General features: G+C 36.7%; 1 protein-coding gene across 1 annotated transcript in view; it reads right to left on the minus strand.

Annotated features, from left to right (window-relative positions):
* The window catches only part of pard3aa (par-3 family cell polarity regulator alpha, a), a 753,733-nt gene that overhangs the window by 159,133 nt on the left and 579,979 nt on the right, over window positions 1-14,621 (minus strand). The window lies entirely within an intron of this gene.

The raw sequence follows: 14,621 nt of genomic DNA on the forward strand, positions 1-14,621 counted from the left end.
CAACCAATCACATGGCAGTTGCTTCAATGCATTTAGGGGTGTGGTCCTGGTCAAGACAATCTCCTGAACTCCAAACTGAATGTCAGAATGGGAAAGAAAGGTGATTTAAGCAATTTTGAGCGTGGCATGGTTGTTGGTGCCAGACGGGCCGGTCTGAGTATTTCACAATCTGCTCAGTTACTGGGATTTTCACGGACAACCATTTCTAGGGTTCACAAAGAATGGTGTGAAAAGGGAAAAACATCCAGTATGCGGCAGTCCTGTGGGAGAAAATGCCTTGTTGATGCTCGAGGTCAGAGGAGAATGGGCCGACTGATTCAAGCTGATAGAAGAGCAACTTTGACTGAAATAACCACTCGTTACAACCGAGGTATGCAGCAAAGCATTTGTGAAGCCACAACACACACAACCTTGAGGCGGATGGGCTACGACAGCAGAAGACCCCACCGGGGACCACTCATCTCCACTACAAATAGGAAAAAGAGGCTACAATTTGCACAACTAACCAAAATTGGAGAGTTGAAGACTGGAAAAATGTTGCCTAGTCTCGATTTCTGTTGAATTTGGCGTAAACAGAATGAGAACATGGATCCATCATGCCTTGTTACCACTGTGCAGGCTGGTGGTGGTGGTGTAATGGTGTGGGGGATGTTTTCTTGGCACACTTTAGGCCCCTTAGTGCCAATTGGGCATCGTTTAAATGCCAAGGCCTACCTGAGCATTGTTTCTGACCATGTCCATCCCTTTATGACCACCATGTCCCCATCCTCTGATGGCTACTTCCAGCAGGATAATGCACCGTCACAAAGCTCGAATCATTTCAAATTGGTTTCTTGAACATGACAATGAGTTCACTGGACTAAAATGGCCCCCACAGTCACCAGATCTCAACCCAATAGAGCATCTTTGGGATGTGGTGGAACGGGAGCTTCGTGCCCTGGATGTGCATCCCACAAATCTCCATCAACTGCAAGATGCTCTCCTATCAATATGGGCCAACATTTCTAAAGAATGCTTTCAGCACCTTGTTGAATCAATGCCACGTAGAATTAAGGCAGTTCTGAAGGCGAAATGGGGTCAAACCCAGTATTAGTATGTGTTCCTAATAATCCTTTAGGTGAGTGTATGTCTTGCATTTCAAAAAGTTAAAGGTGGGGTAAGTGCTATCTGGTAACCGATGTTGATTTCAAATCACCAAAACAAACACAACCCTGTTTTGAGGCAACGACTAGCCGGCCGAGGGTATGATGTCAACAATAAGCGAAAGCAATGTGTGTTACTATGGTAATCCAGGTCGAATGTTCAGTAAAAAATGTATCCCTTACATCCCAAAAACACAAACACAGTTTACTGACAGTCCAACTACTGAACATATTACAGTTATGACAAGATTAGAGGATTATATCGATCACGAAAAGAGGAACCAAAGGAAACAAACATATATTAGTAGTTTATTATCTCACTGTTCGGACTTCTTCCACATGTGTTTTTTATCTGCCATCTCTCTCTTTCTGTCATCGCTCGGCTCAAATCCGTCCTGTGTCGTGTCTTTTGAATAATGACGTGCACTGAGCGCTCTCTACTCCCCGTCATTAGTAGACACGCCCCTTACTGCTGATTGGCTACAGGTTTGTTTTGGTACTCGGCCTGAGACATTTTTATCAAGCAGTTTTGAAAAACCACCTTTAAGGAAAAAACGCTTCACCAAAACAGGAATTCTTTCTAGCATCTTATTGAAAACATATTCAATTTATTAAAGGTGTCATGAACTGGCTTTTAAAAAAAATGTATACTGTTGTCTCAGGTCAACTTATGACGTTCGCGTGGTTTTTACATTCAAAAACATCATAATGAACACGTAATAGGCTATTTTCTGCCCTGTTTTGAGGCTCTCTCAAGACACGCTCAGTTTTGATAGGCGTGCCGCACTGAAGACTTGGAAGTAAACGCCCACGGTTAGGATTGCATAAGATTTGCACATTTAATGAGCTCCCCTGTCAGTGAAAGCGTGTGGGGAAATCTCAACCGGAATGAATCTCCCATTTTTTCTCCCTCGCAAAATGTCTTTATCAAACAAACACAATGATTTATCTCTTATCCACCCGCGATTGATTGGAATGTTATTTTTTTATTACTTGGCCCGCATGGTCGATGAATATAAGCGCGAACCGTACACAGCGCGCCCTTCAAATCAAGAGAGTTATTTCACTATTTAGGATAGCCCTTCGGCAGGTCGGCTTACGTTTTGGCAGCCCATCTGTAAAAAACAGTCCCAGGACGTCGTGCTTTGTGAGCCATGGATGACGCGGCGCAATGATATTAAACAGCGCCTGAAAATAGGCTAACCTCCGTTGGCCGCTGCACTCATGGTACGGCTCAAAGTTCCTTGATTATTATGCAGGAATGTATAGTTCGGTCTCTGCCATATCGGTCTACAAAATCACAACTTTTCATTTTCCGCCGGTCTTAGTACACAATGAAACTATACACATCACAAAATGTAAACAGGAAAAATGTTGGCGTTATTTTGTCTCTTATTGAACAGTAGGCTAGCTGGAGCCATTTACCTCCAGTCTTTGTGCTAAGCTAGGCTAGCGGTGGGTGCGTCAGACAGAGTTATGGAGATGAGAACGGTATGTATGGACTTATCTAACTCTGGGGGATACAGTGAATAAGCTAAAGTCCAGAAAAGTCGGCGTGTTCCTTTAAAATTACAAACTTTAACATACATGCTGCTCAGATCCCAGACAGCAACACAGTGTCAGCCCAGATCCGGGCCACATCTGCTACAATCAACGCATACCAAAAGTTGGCCAGAACTGGGCCGACACTGTGTCGCTGTCTGGGATATTATTGTAGACGTGTTTGTGCTGAACACTTGCCATGAAAATGTTATAAGTATCAGAAACGAGCACAAATGTCAGAGCATGACAAAACACCCCCAGGACCCAGAAACAACTCAGACCCCAGAGGGGTTAATTAAGCCATTTATGACCTAACTCTAATAAAGGAAAACGGATTGATACGTTCACATGTATTGTCAGCTGATTAAAGGGTTAGTTCATCCAAAAATGAAAATTCTGTCATTAATTACTTCCCCTCATGTCGTTCGACACCCGTCAGACCTCCGTTCATCTTCAGAACACAAATGAAGATATTTTAGTTGAAATCTGATGGCTCTGAAAGGCCTCCATTGGCACAATGCACGGTTCACTCTCAAGACCCTTAAAAGGTACTAAAGACGTCGTTACAAAGTCCATCTCACTACAGTGGTTCTACAATAACTTTATGAATCTGCGAGAATAGTTTTTGTGCGCAAAAAAACCCTAAATAACGACTTATATAGTGATGACGATTTCAAAACACGGCCTCATGAAGCTTCGAAGCGTTATGAATCAGTGAGTCGAATCATGATTCGGATCGCGTGTCAAACTGCTGAAATTTGGCGATTCAAACCGCTGATTCGACTCACTGATTCATAACGCTTCGAAGCTTCATGATGCCGTGTTTTGAAATCGTCATCACTATATAAGTCATTATTTAGGTTTTTTGCGCACAAAAACTATTGTCGTCGCTTCATAAAGTTATTGTAGAATCACTGTAGTGAGATGGACTTTGTAACGACGTCTTTAGTGCCTTTTAAGGGTCTTGAGAGTGAACCGTGCATTGAGCCAATGGAGTACTAAAATACACTAAACACTAAAATATCTTCATTTGTGTTCTGAAGATGAACGGAGGTCTGACGGGTGTCGAATGACATGAGGGGAAGTCATTAATGACAGAATTTTCATTTTTGGGTGAACTAACCCTTTAAGCATAATTGGGTTAAGAACGTGCATGTAAATGCACCAGCACAGGTACTAGCAGCCGTTTGATGTGTAAAAATATTGCTTTTTACTTTCCGAGACGACTCAATGACATTAGAATCACACTGACTCACTAGTGTGAAAATGGGTAATCTCTTGGGATTCATTTCCACCTCAAAAAACGCCATCAAAAGCAATAGCTGCTATTCCGTCAACAACGTATAACATTTATTACAGCCCGGAAGAACCGAAGCTTTTATGTGAGACGCAGCGAATTGGAAAACAGACCTCTTGGTCTAGCCGAGACTCCCTACCGCTCTGAGAATCGCTGCGCTCCGGACCCCCTACCGGCATCATGGGCTGCTAAATGTCTGCCAAACCTGCTTTATTTCACTACTAGAGGATTCCTCCAAATGGAAAGGAAGCAAGACTTCTGAGGTTCATTCGAGCCTCTACTTTTGAATGCATTTCAAACCGCTCATGATAAAGGTTGGCGGCCTCTTCCTTAAAGAGAAGGTTGTCAATGCACAGGCCTACTGTAGATTCCCTAAAACAGCCAGTGGGGAGCCTTCCCGAGAAGAAGGGAGTGATTTCTCCTTTAATATCGCTCTGATCTTCCGCCAACCGCCTCTTTCTGCCTTCCCTCGACCTCTCTGTGTTTCAGTGTTGGAGTTTTTCAAAGGCTGCTCCTGGTGGGCTGAACTGAATGAGTCTTTTTGTGTCTAATAGGCCACATGTGTCGCTCTAAGTGCTGTGTTGAGGGAAAGGAGATCCCGGTAGTGGAATAAGAGGAAAGGCCAGTGCGGACAAGGGGAAAGACTCCTGTAGGGTGACCTCTGTCTTTGGTACCCACCCATCTCATCAGATCCAGATGGGCTCTGGAACTCCAGGGATGGCCCATCACAAAAACCTGTGCCTTTTGCTAAGTATTTAAGTGCCCTACCTCCTCACCACCCCAGGTCAGGTTTGACCTTTGACCCCCTGACATCTATCTGTCAGTCGTTTGACTGACAGCCGCACCGTTCCAAGAAGAGTTGTAGGATTTTCCCAGCTAGCGAGACTGAATGTTTCCACACATTCTCATAAGCGCGATCTAATTTACCAACAATGAGCGTTTTCTCTCTGTCAGAGTCTAATGCAATTACAACGCCATTGACTGTCTCTCTCTCTCGCCATCCCGCTCGAGGAAATCCAATTCGCTGTGCTAGAATTGTGTGCATTTATGCCTCACGCTAATAGTCTGGGAAATCAACATCAGCATATTTTCATATGCGTGTGTGCATTGTGGGAGTTTTAAAGTCGGCATTATGGTTGGGTACCGAAATCCGGTTCCAATATGGCACCGGTACTTATATAACCGGTATGTACCAGACCGAATCAGAACGCAGATTTCGGTTCCTCATTTCGGTGCCAAAATTCAAACGTGCTTTCGCGCTTTGGCTGAGCCAGAGACAGACGCTCAGCGCTTGTCACATCACAACTCATGACAACTATTCAGTGTTTTCAACGACATCATGTTTATTTCAGGTTTCAGACATTTAAATGCTCATAAGTAGGCTACTAGCAAAAAACACACACTGATGTCTATGAAAGCGGCAATGACAATCCTTTCAGACGGTTATAATTTGACTAACGTTACGTGTTTTATTCACATCAGATAAATGCACATTATATAGTAACTATAGCGTTTACTCTATTCTTCTTCCAGTTCACTGGTCACTTACTTTCATGTATTTCGTGAGACGAGAATGAACTCAAGTGTTGTAAATCCGACAGATCCGATTCTGAGGCGCAAACTAACATGGCGCCGCCCATTGCGCTTTATAGATCAACTAACACACATTCACTCACACATTTGAACATCAGATAGTTCGTGACACAGTTAAGCAGTTTGTGAATATTTTGAATAAAAAGAAAAAACGAAATAAACCCGATACAGCTGAGCTGTCAGCGCTATTGCGGCTGCTGTGTGTCAAGTGAGAAACATGACGCGTCACCATGGAAACATTAACGATGTGTTCTAAAATATTTAGCCAGAGAATATGATCATATTTCAAAATAAAGCTGAAGCTCGAAGCTGGTTTGTAGCAGAGCAAGAATACAGACGACCGCTGTTATTACTGTAACTTTTTAGAGTTATATTAGGCTTGTTGTAGTTGGGTGGCTTAGGTTTTACTGTGAATTTGTAAATATGTCAATTATAATTTGTAAATAAGTAAATTGTGTTTTGTATTTATTTATATTCATACATTTAAGTATACATTAAACGTTTAATAAATGGTTCAATTTAAATAATAAATAAATAAATAAATAAATAAATAAATAAATAAATAAATAAATAAATAAATAAATAAATAAATAAATAAATAAATAAATAAATAATAAATAAATAAATAAATAAATAAATAAATAAATAAAAAGCCATTTAATGTCATCCACCTCGTTTGGTGGCCTTTAAAAAAAAAAAAAAGTATCGGTTCAGGCACCGTTTAGGCACCGGAACCGTTTTAAAAGTATCGGTTTGGCACCGGAATCGAAAAAAACCCAAACGATACCCAACCCTAGTCGGCATGAATCTTTTCTTCCCTTTTGTGCCGTATATCCGAGTTGAATTGCTTCTCAAACAAGAACAAATGTAGTCGTGGTTTGCGATTGGTGGATCTCATGTGAGTGACAGGTTGCCCCGCCCTCATCATCAGAGAAGAGAAGTCACTGCAAGAGGGAGGGGAAGTCATTCTGATTCAAGATTACGAGGCACATTTTTAAAAAAACACTGTGATTTCTCTATGACTTTAACGTCTGTCTTTCTCCTACCTTTTGGTTCACAGAGTTCATCCCTCGAACCATTTCTTTCACATTTAAAGGTCGATATCTTACGCCGGCGAGGCTCCAGTCCACCTGCCGTCGACTCATAAACTGATGTCACCTCGCTGCCAGTAAAAACCGTGTTATGACAAGTTACGGAAACTCAATAGGAGGACGACGCCTCGGGCACTGCGCCTATAATGGCCAAATCAAATCTGCGAGAGCGATATCTGTGTTTGAATGGGGTAATGAGCACACTGAAGAAGAGGAAGAAGAGGTCTAGTCCAACCCGCCCCTGGAGAACCAGACTAAAACTCATTTAGCGCAGTGGCCTGGGGATGATAAGCACACCTCCGGGCTCTTTGTGCGTTGTGTGTATGACAGAAGGTTAACTTCAGCACGATGAACACACACTGGTCCAGGTTATGAGACACAGTTAAACACACAAACTCAGTCACTGTGTCTTGAAACCAGACACAATTCAAATGACTACTTATAGTTTTATAACATAGAAATATACTCTAATTAGTTACCATTTTGTCATTTCACGCAGCATTTTCACTTTTTAATTGAAAACAGAAAAAGGACTGCAGTTTGTCATTAGGGTAGTCAGTTAGTGTGTGTGTGTGTGTGTGTGTGTGTGTGTTGAACCATAACTGTGTGTATGTGCCTCGGATTCGAGCTAAACCTGTCCTGAATTCCCTCTTCCACCTTTAGTTCATTACACAGTTAATGGTCCAGTGTGTGTTAATGCAGGACACAAAAATAGCTACACTGAACACATTATTACTGCTCCTGTTTCAAATTCACCATCTTTTCTCTGGTTTCTCATCAGGGGTTGGTTATTTATTTATTTATTTATTTATTTATTATTTGCTTGTCCGTCATAGTTTTTTTTCTATGAAAAAAGTGTTTTTGAAAAATGTATTCAATATTAAATCCTTTTAGTCAACTTTACTCTTACTAAATGTCAGTTCATGATAATGTGCAAAACAATAAACATTTCAATCTGAAATATAAAAATATAATTTGTATATAAATGGAGTAATTCCAAGAGGGTTCTCTCACCATCGGTGCTCGGGCCCTAATCAAATAAAATAATAAAATAAATATTTAAAAATTATAAAAATAAATAAATAAAATAATATATATATATATATATATATATATATATATAAAAAAAATACACAATGATTCAGAAAGGAAAAATAAGGAAAGATTTTACTCTTACTATGATAATGTGCAAAACAATACAATTTCAATCTGTAACAAACTAAACAATAACCACATTTTTGAAGCAAATTTAATAATTACATACACTATCATTTATATGTAAGTATTCTGCTCAGCACGGCTGCATTTATTTGATCAAAAATACTGTAAAAACATTTAAAAAAAAATCAGTTTTCTATGTGAATATATAGTAAAGTATAATTTATTCCTTTGATCAAAGCTGAATTTATCATCATTACTTCAAAAGAACAACATTTATTTGAAATATAAATATTTTTGTATCACTTTTTTTGTTGCCTCTGGCTTGGCGTGCTCAGTTGGGGACACTAAATTTTTCAACTAAACATCGAAATACATCTAAATAATAAACTAAATTAACCATTTAAACTAAATTACTGATCAAATTATTGATCTAAAGCCCACACTGTCACTGTATGATACTTGAAATTTTTCCAGAATGGCTATACAGCTGAATAAAATTATGCTGCATTATTTTCCTGTTTAACACTGTAAAGCTGCTTTGAAACAATCTACATTGTTAAAAGCGCTATATAAATAAAGTTGACTTGACTTGACTTGACTTTTAATCAATTTAATGCCTTTTATTTAAAAAATCTTGCTGACCCCAAACTTTCGAACGGAAGTGTTTCAAACTTATCAACACGACTGAAAACCTAAATCGCCTAAAATAACATACAGTACAAGAATTATCTAGTTTAGAAGTTTCTGGTTTATGAATTCTACATGCTTTAGAGGGCGTTTAATATTCATATTACTTATATTAGAGACCTTAAATAACCACATATGGAAACTTAAAGGGGTACTTCAGCGCTGGAAAGATGAACGTGTATTTAAATTGGGTCATTTATGTAGTAGAAATGTGAAATTATTTTAGAAGTTGGTGCCTTCTAGACAGTGCTTGAAGTGGAAAAAATAAAGTGCCAGTACTCACCAAAGGGGGCGGGGCTTTGTGTGTGTGTGTGTGTGTGTGTGTGTGTGCGGGGTGTGTTATTAGTCAATAATTCAAGAAGTTCCATATTTTAACTTGTACTCAGCCTTCAAACTAAAATATAGTTCTTGTAATTGTTTAACTATAGCATTTGTTACAATAAGGGTTTATTTACAAAGCAAGACCATTGACGGCTCCTCATTAACATGCACACTCTAAAAAATGCTGGGTTAAAAATAACCCAAGTTGGGTTGAAAATGGACCAGCGATTGGGTTGTTTTAACCCAGCGGTTGGGTTAAATGTTTGCTTAAAACAACCCAATTGCGGAGTTAAAACAACCCAATCGCTGGGTTAAAACTCCTGGGTTAGTCCATTTTCAACCCAACTTGGGTTATTTTTAACCCAGCATTTTTTAGAGTGCAGGCCAATGTTCACTTTTTTCTTTTTTTCTACAAAGCTTAATGCTAATCGCTGAAGTATCCCATTAATGAAAGATCAAGAACTTCCTGATGCATCATTCACTCAAAGACCTCACACTCTAAAAAATGCTGGGTTTAAAACAACCCAAGTTCGGTTGAAAATGGACCAGCAATTGGGTTGTTTTAACCCAGTGAATGGGTCATTTTAACTCCGTAATTGGGTTGTTTTAACCCAGTGAATGGGTCGTTTTAACCCAGTGAATGGGTCGTTTTAACCCAGCAATTGGGTTGTTTTAACCCAGTGAATTGGTCGTTTTAACCCAGCGGTTGGGTTAAATGTTTGGTTAAAACAACCCAATCTCTGGGTTAGTCCATTTTCAACCCAACTTGGGTTGTTTTTAACCCAGCATTTTTTAGAGTGCACTCTTACTGAGACACGAGTCACATGACATGGTCACATGGAAGACTGATACTAAAATTATATAAGTGGAAGAGAAGAGAGAAAACATTATCAAAATATTAGCAAGAGGGATGAAAAAAAACTCCCCAGTGAGCGGAGATAAAAACAAAGAAGGAGCGCAAATCCCTCTTTGTGACTTTCTGGGCTCAAAGCTAATTAGTGTAGATTGCTACTATATGTGTGTGTGTGTGTGTGTGTGTGTGTGTGTGTGTCAAACTCTAATTAAGAGTTTGATGTTGTGATTAGCTCACATCTGTCCAGAGCGTCGGTGTGTGTGTGTGTGTGTGTGTGTGTGTGTGTGGGAGGCCGTTATAGCAACATATGGGTCGTCATGGCAGATCTGGGGTTGTTTCTAGGTAACAAACCAACTTAGCCAAACAAAACTCCAGCTTTGTAGCTCTCTCCACCTTTGCTTTCCCATCTACAAGGCGCAGGTTGGCACGATTCAAAAACACCTCATTAGATGCGCTCCATCCATACGCAATGCCACGAGGAATGTTTTATTTATAGGATATCTGAGCTGAAATGCGTCCGAGGAGGGAATTGGCCATTGATCACGGCCTGATATAAACACAGGATAAGGAATGAGAGATTTATGAACTCGGGAGAATGTGGAAGGCTCTGTGAGGACAGGAGGAGAAGTTTGGAAGTGAAGCGAAATGTTTTGAAGCGAGAGCGAGAGAGATCACACTCCGCTCCGCCCGCAGTCCTTCCTCTCCTCGCTGAATAAATCACACTGTTTATCTTACCACACCGCCAAAATCCAGACAGACGCAGCCAAAGCACTCCCTCCATATGTCGAACAACGTTTAATTCAGTTCAGACGATCACATCAGTGGCCGCGAGGCAGATCGCACTCGTTTTTAAGTGTAAATAAGATGTCTGTGTTACCTCAGCACACGGAGAGTGAGTATTTTTAACATCCCTGCTCGACATTCGATACACCGAGATGGGGAAAAACAACTGAACAAGATCCGTCCCGAGCATATAGAGCTGCCAGAGGAATAATAATAATGCCATTACAGATATAGTCTGGTCCACAATCAGTCCTGTGATCTGCCTTTGAACTCTGGAAGCTAATTGGTCCAGTCAAGCGATGAACTGTTACAAAAGGCTCCGCGGCGTAATGAGCTCGTTTGACAAAGCAGAACGACAATGCTAATTATTTTGTAACAAAATTACCGGCACAATGCGAGGGGAAAGATCAGCTGTGATTACCAGTAACATGCATTAATGCGTCAAAAAAATGAAATGTTGGGAAATATATGGAAAGCCAAAGGCAAATCTCGGGCAGAGTTAATGGAGAAAGAGCTGCAAGATCGGTGACGGAAAATCAATTAATAAATCAGGATAATCAAAAGAATGAATGAGGCAAGCATAGGGACAGAGGAAACACGGGATCATGGTACAAGATTATAATGTACACATGTAGAGTCAGAAAGGAAAAATAAAAAAAACTGACAAATTATATTATATTAATTATATTATATTGTGATTTAGTAAATAATGATTTGTTGGTAATATAATTTGAAATAAATATTATAATATATAATAAAATAAATAAAATACAACAAATGAAATAAATAGAATACATTAAATAAATACAATAAAAAAAAAAAATACAAAATAAAGTACAAGATTCAAAAAAGAAAAATAAGGAAATATTTGGACTGTAAAAAAAAATATTAAATTATATTATATTATCATGGCTATTTAGTAAATAATGATTAAAGAAAAATAATGTATTAGTTTCTTGTAATATATATATAAAAAAAAAATATATATATATATACATATATATATTTTATTATGGCTAGTGTCATTTTTTTTTTTTTTTTACAATCTTTCCTTTCTGAATCTTGTACTTGATTTATATATATAGCCTATATATATATATATATATATATATATATATATATATATATATATATATATATATATATATATATATATATATATATATATATATATATATATATATACATATATATATATATATATAAAAATCAAGTACAAGATTCAGAAAGGAAAAATAAGGAAATATTTGGATTGTAAAAAATATATTATTATATTTATTATATTATATTATATATTATATTATCATGGCTATTTAGTAAATAATGATTAAAGAAAAATAGTTTATTAATTTATTGTAATATAATAAAAACAAAACAAAAACAAAACAAAAAAATATAATATAAATAAATTTATTGAAAAAAAAAAAAAAAAAAATATATATATATATATATATATATATATATATATATATATATATATATATATATAAATATATATATATATATATATATATATATATATATATATATATATATATATATATATATATATATATATATATATATATATATATATATATATATATATATATTATATATAAATATATAAATAAATAAATCAAGTACAAGATTCAGAAAGGAAAAATAAGGGAAGATTATAAAAATAAAAAAAATGACACTAGCCATAATAAAATAATACAATATAATTTAATATAGTATAAATATTAAATTATATTGTATTATATTATTATGGCTATTTAGTAAATAATGATTAAAGACAAAAAAAAATATTTCTTGTAATATAATTTGAAAACAAAACAAAAAATAAATACAATAAAATAAAATAAATAAAGTACACAATAAAGTGCAAAAAAAAGAAAGGAAAAATAAGGAAATATTTGGATTATAAAAAAAATTTTTGGACACTTTTATATTATATTATATTATCTTATATTATATTGTATTATATTATATTATATTATATTATATTATATTATATTATATTATATTATATTATATTATATTATATTATATTATATTATATTATATTATATTATATTATATTATATTATGCGTTAATTGAAAATAAAAGTCAAAATAAAATAACAGATGAAAGCTTAAACAAAAATTTGAAATGTTGAAATGTTATCTAGAAATATTTGAAAAATAATTAATAAAAATACAAAATCAAATAAAATTACAAAAAAATAAATGAAAACTGAAAATAAATATAAAAGCTTATTCAAAATATCAATAAATACTATATATAAAAATACTAAATTAACTCTGCTCTCATTCTGCTTTATAACAATATTATATATATATATATATATATATATATATATATATATATATATATATATATATATATATATATATATATATATATATATATATATATATATATATATATATATATATATATATATTTATTGTGTATATATAATAAGTGTTGTAGAGCATTACATTTATATAAAAATAAATGTTGTTTTGTTTTAATAGCATTACTGCCGAATGATATCAGTATAATATGGGATAAAAACAACACATAAAATCAAGGATGTGCCAATGAAAATTTGAGGTGTTGGGGATACATGACAAAAAAAAAAAGTTGGAAAAAAATATTATAGTGGGTCTTTTTGCTGGGAAAGTTGATGATGAAGTGCCTTCCACGCGTTGTTTTCATTCCCCAAACCCAGCGAACCCTCAAAGCTCATGCTAAGGGCTAAAACAATAGGAAGCTAGTTGAGATAACCGCTGATAATAACGGTGCCAGGTCTCTGAGTGTTAAACTGCATCAGGAACCCAACACAATCCAGAGGAAGCTTGGCTGAAGAGTGGAAAGGAAGTCAGGAAGACATAGGTGTGCTGCTCACTGATTAGCCACTAATGGAGCCAAGAAGATAAGCTAATAGCCATGCTAATCTACTTCAATGTAGACGCTGAATGAGAAGCAGGTTCTCATAATGTTTGCTCTGGCCATTTTTGCGGTGTGTACAAAGCCTGATCAGCCAAATGTAAACACACAGAGGAGGATGAAAGCGACTGATATATCTTTAGCCGGTTATGGTGCCCACACACTCCTTCCTCCGCCACGGTGGTCCGCTCAGTCAACTTACATATGGTGGACAGGGCTGCAACCATACAACCGGCATAAACAAGACCCTGTAATGGTCAGAGACGCCGGAGAGAACGCCAGGCTCTGCTGAAGCCCTTGATGAGGGATGAAACGTTCGGTTTGTTGAGGACTAACGAAGGATGGGAGGAAGTCGGGCAGGCCTACGCAGCTGCTTACAATTTACTCGATTGTGACAAAAACAAATGCCACTGATGGCAACACTTCATCAACTTCACTCCAAATCACGCCTGCGAGCTCCAGTGCTGCTTCTGAGCAGTTTTGCATATTTTTAGCCCATATTATTCCTCATGGGCGTCGGAAGCAAAAAAAATGTGGGTGGGTCCTCTATCAGAAAATGTTTACTGATGCCATTTACATTAAGTACAAATATATCGCCTTGTTTGCTAAACATCTGGTTGGACAAGACAAGTTTGCGGAAATCACCATGTCTTTGACAGTGGCTATAGTGTCGGGGTAAGACGCATGGCATCAAGTTTTGACGCAAATCGACCCGCTGTTCGAATCCACCTTTTGCTGAACTCACTCTACTCCCTTTTCCAATCACATATCAGATCGGAAAGGCATTTATTTTCAATAAAAATGAAGAAAATATTAGAAAAGTGGAAATAAAGTGTCTAACGTGTTTAATGATAAGTGTTTATTGGTTAGAGGTAGGTAAAAAGACATGTGCTGGATTAGAGACGATAAAAGTGAGTGGGTCCAATATCATTGATCGTAAAAAGTGGGTTGGTCTTGTCCCACATACAATGGTTCCGAAGCCCATATTATTCCTATATGTCATACAGTGGCCCCCAAAAAGCTACACTGTGTAACTTTTTTAGTTTATTCTTAGCTAAATACACTTAGTTCTTTCAAAAATATATGTGCTCATTAATGTATATGTACTTCTTTCAAGTAATAAAGTATTCTCGTAAGTTTATAATATGCCATTGAAAATACATACGGGTGAGGGTTCGAATGCGGGTCGCCATGTTGCCCCTCCATCTTGAAAGTACATTAGCCAAAGAGGGAC

Source organism: Gobio gobio, assembly GCF_949357685.1.
Source record: "Gobio gobio genome assembly, chromosome: 23".
NCBI lineage: Eukaryota > Metazoa > Chordata > Actinopteri > Cypriniformes > Gobionidae > Gobio > Gobio gobio.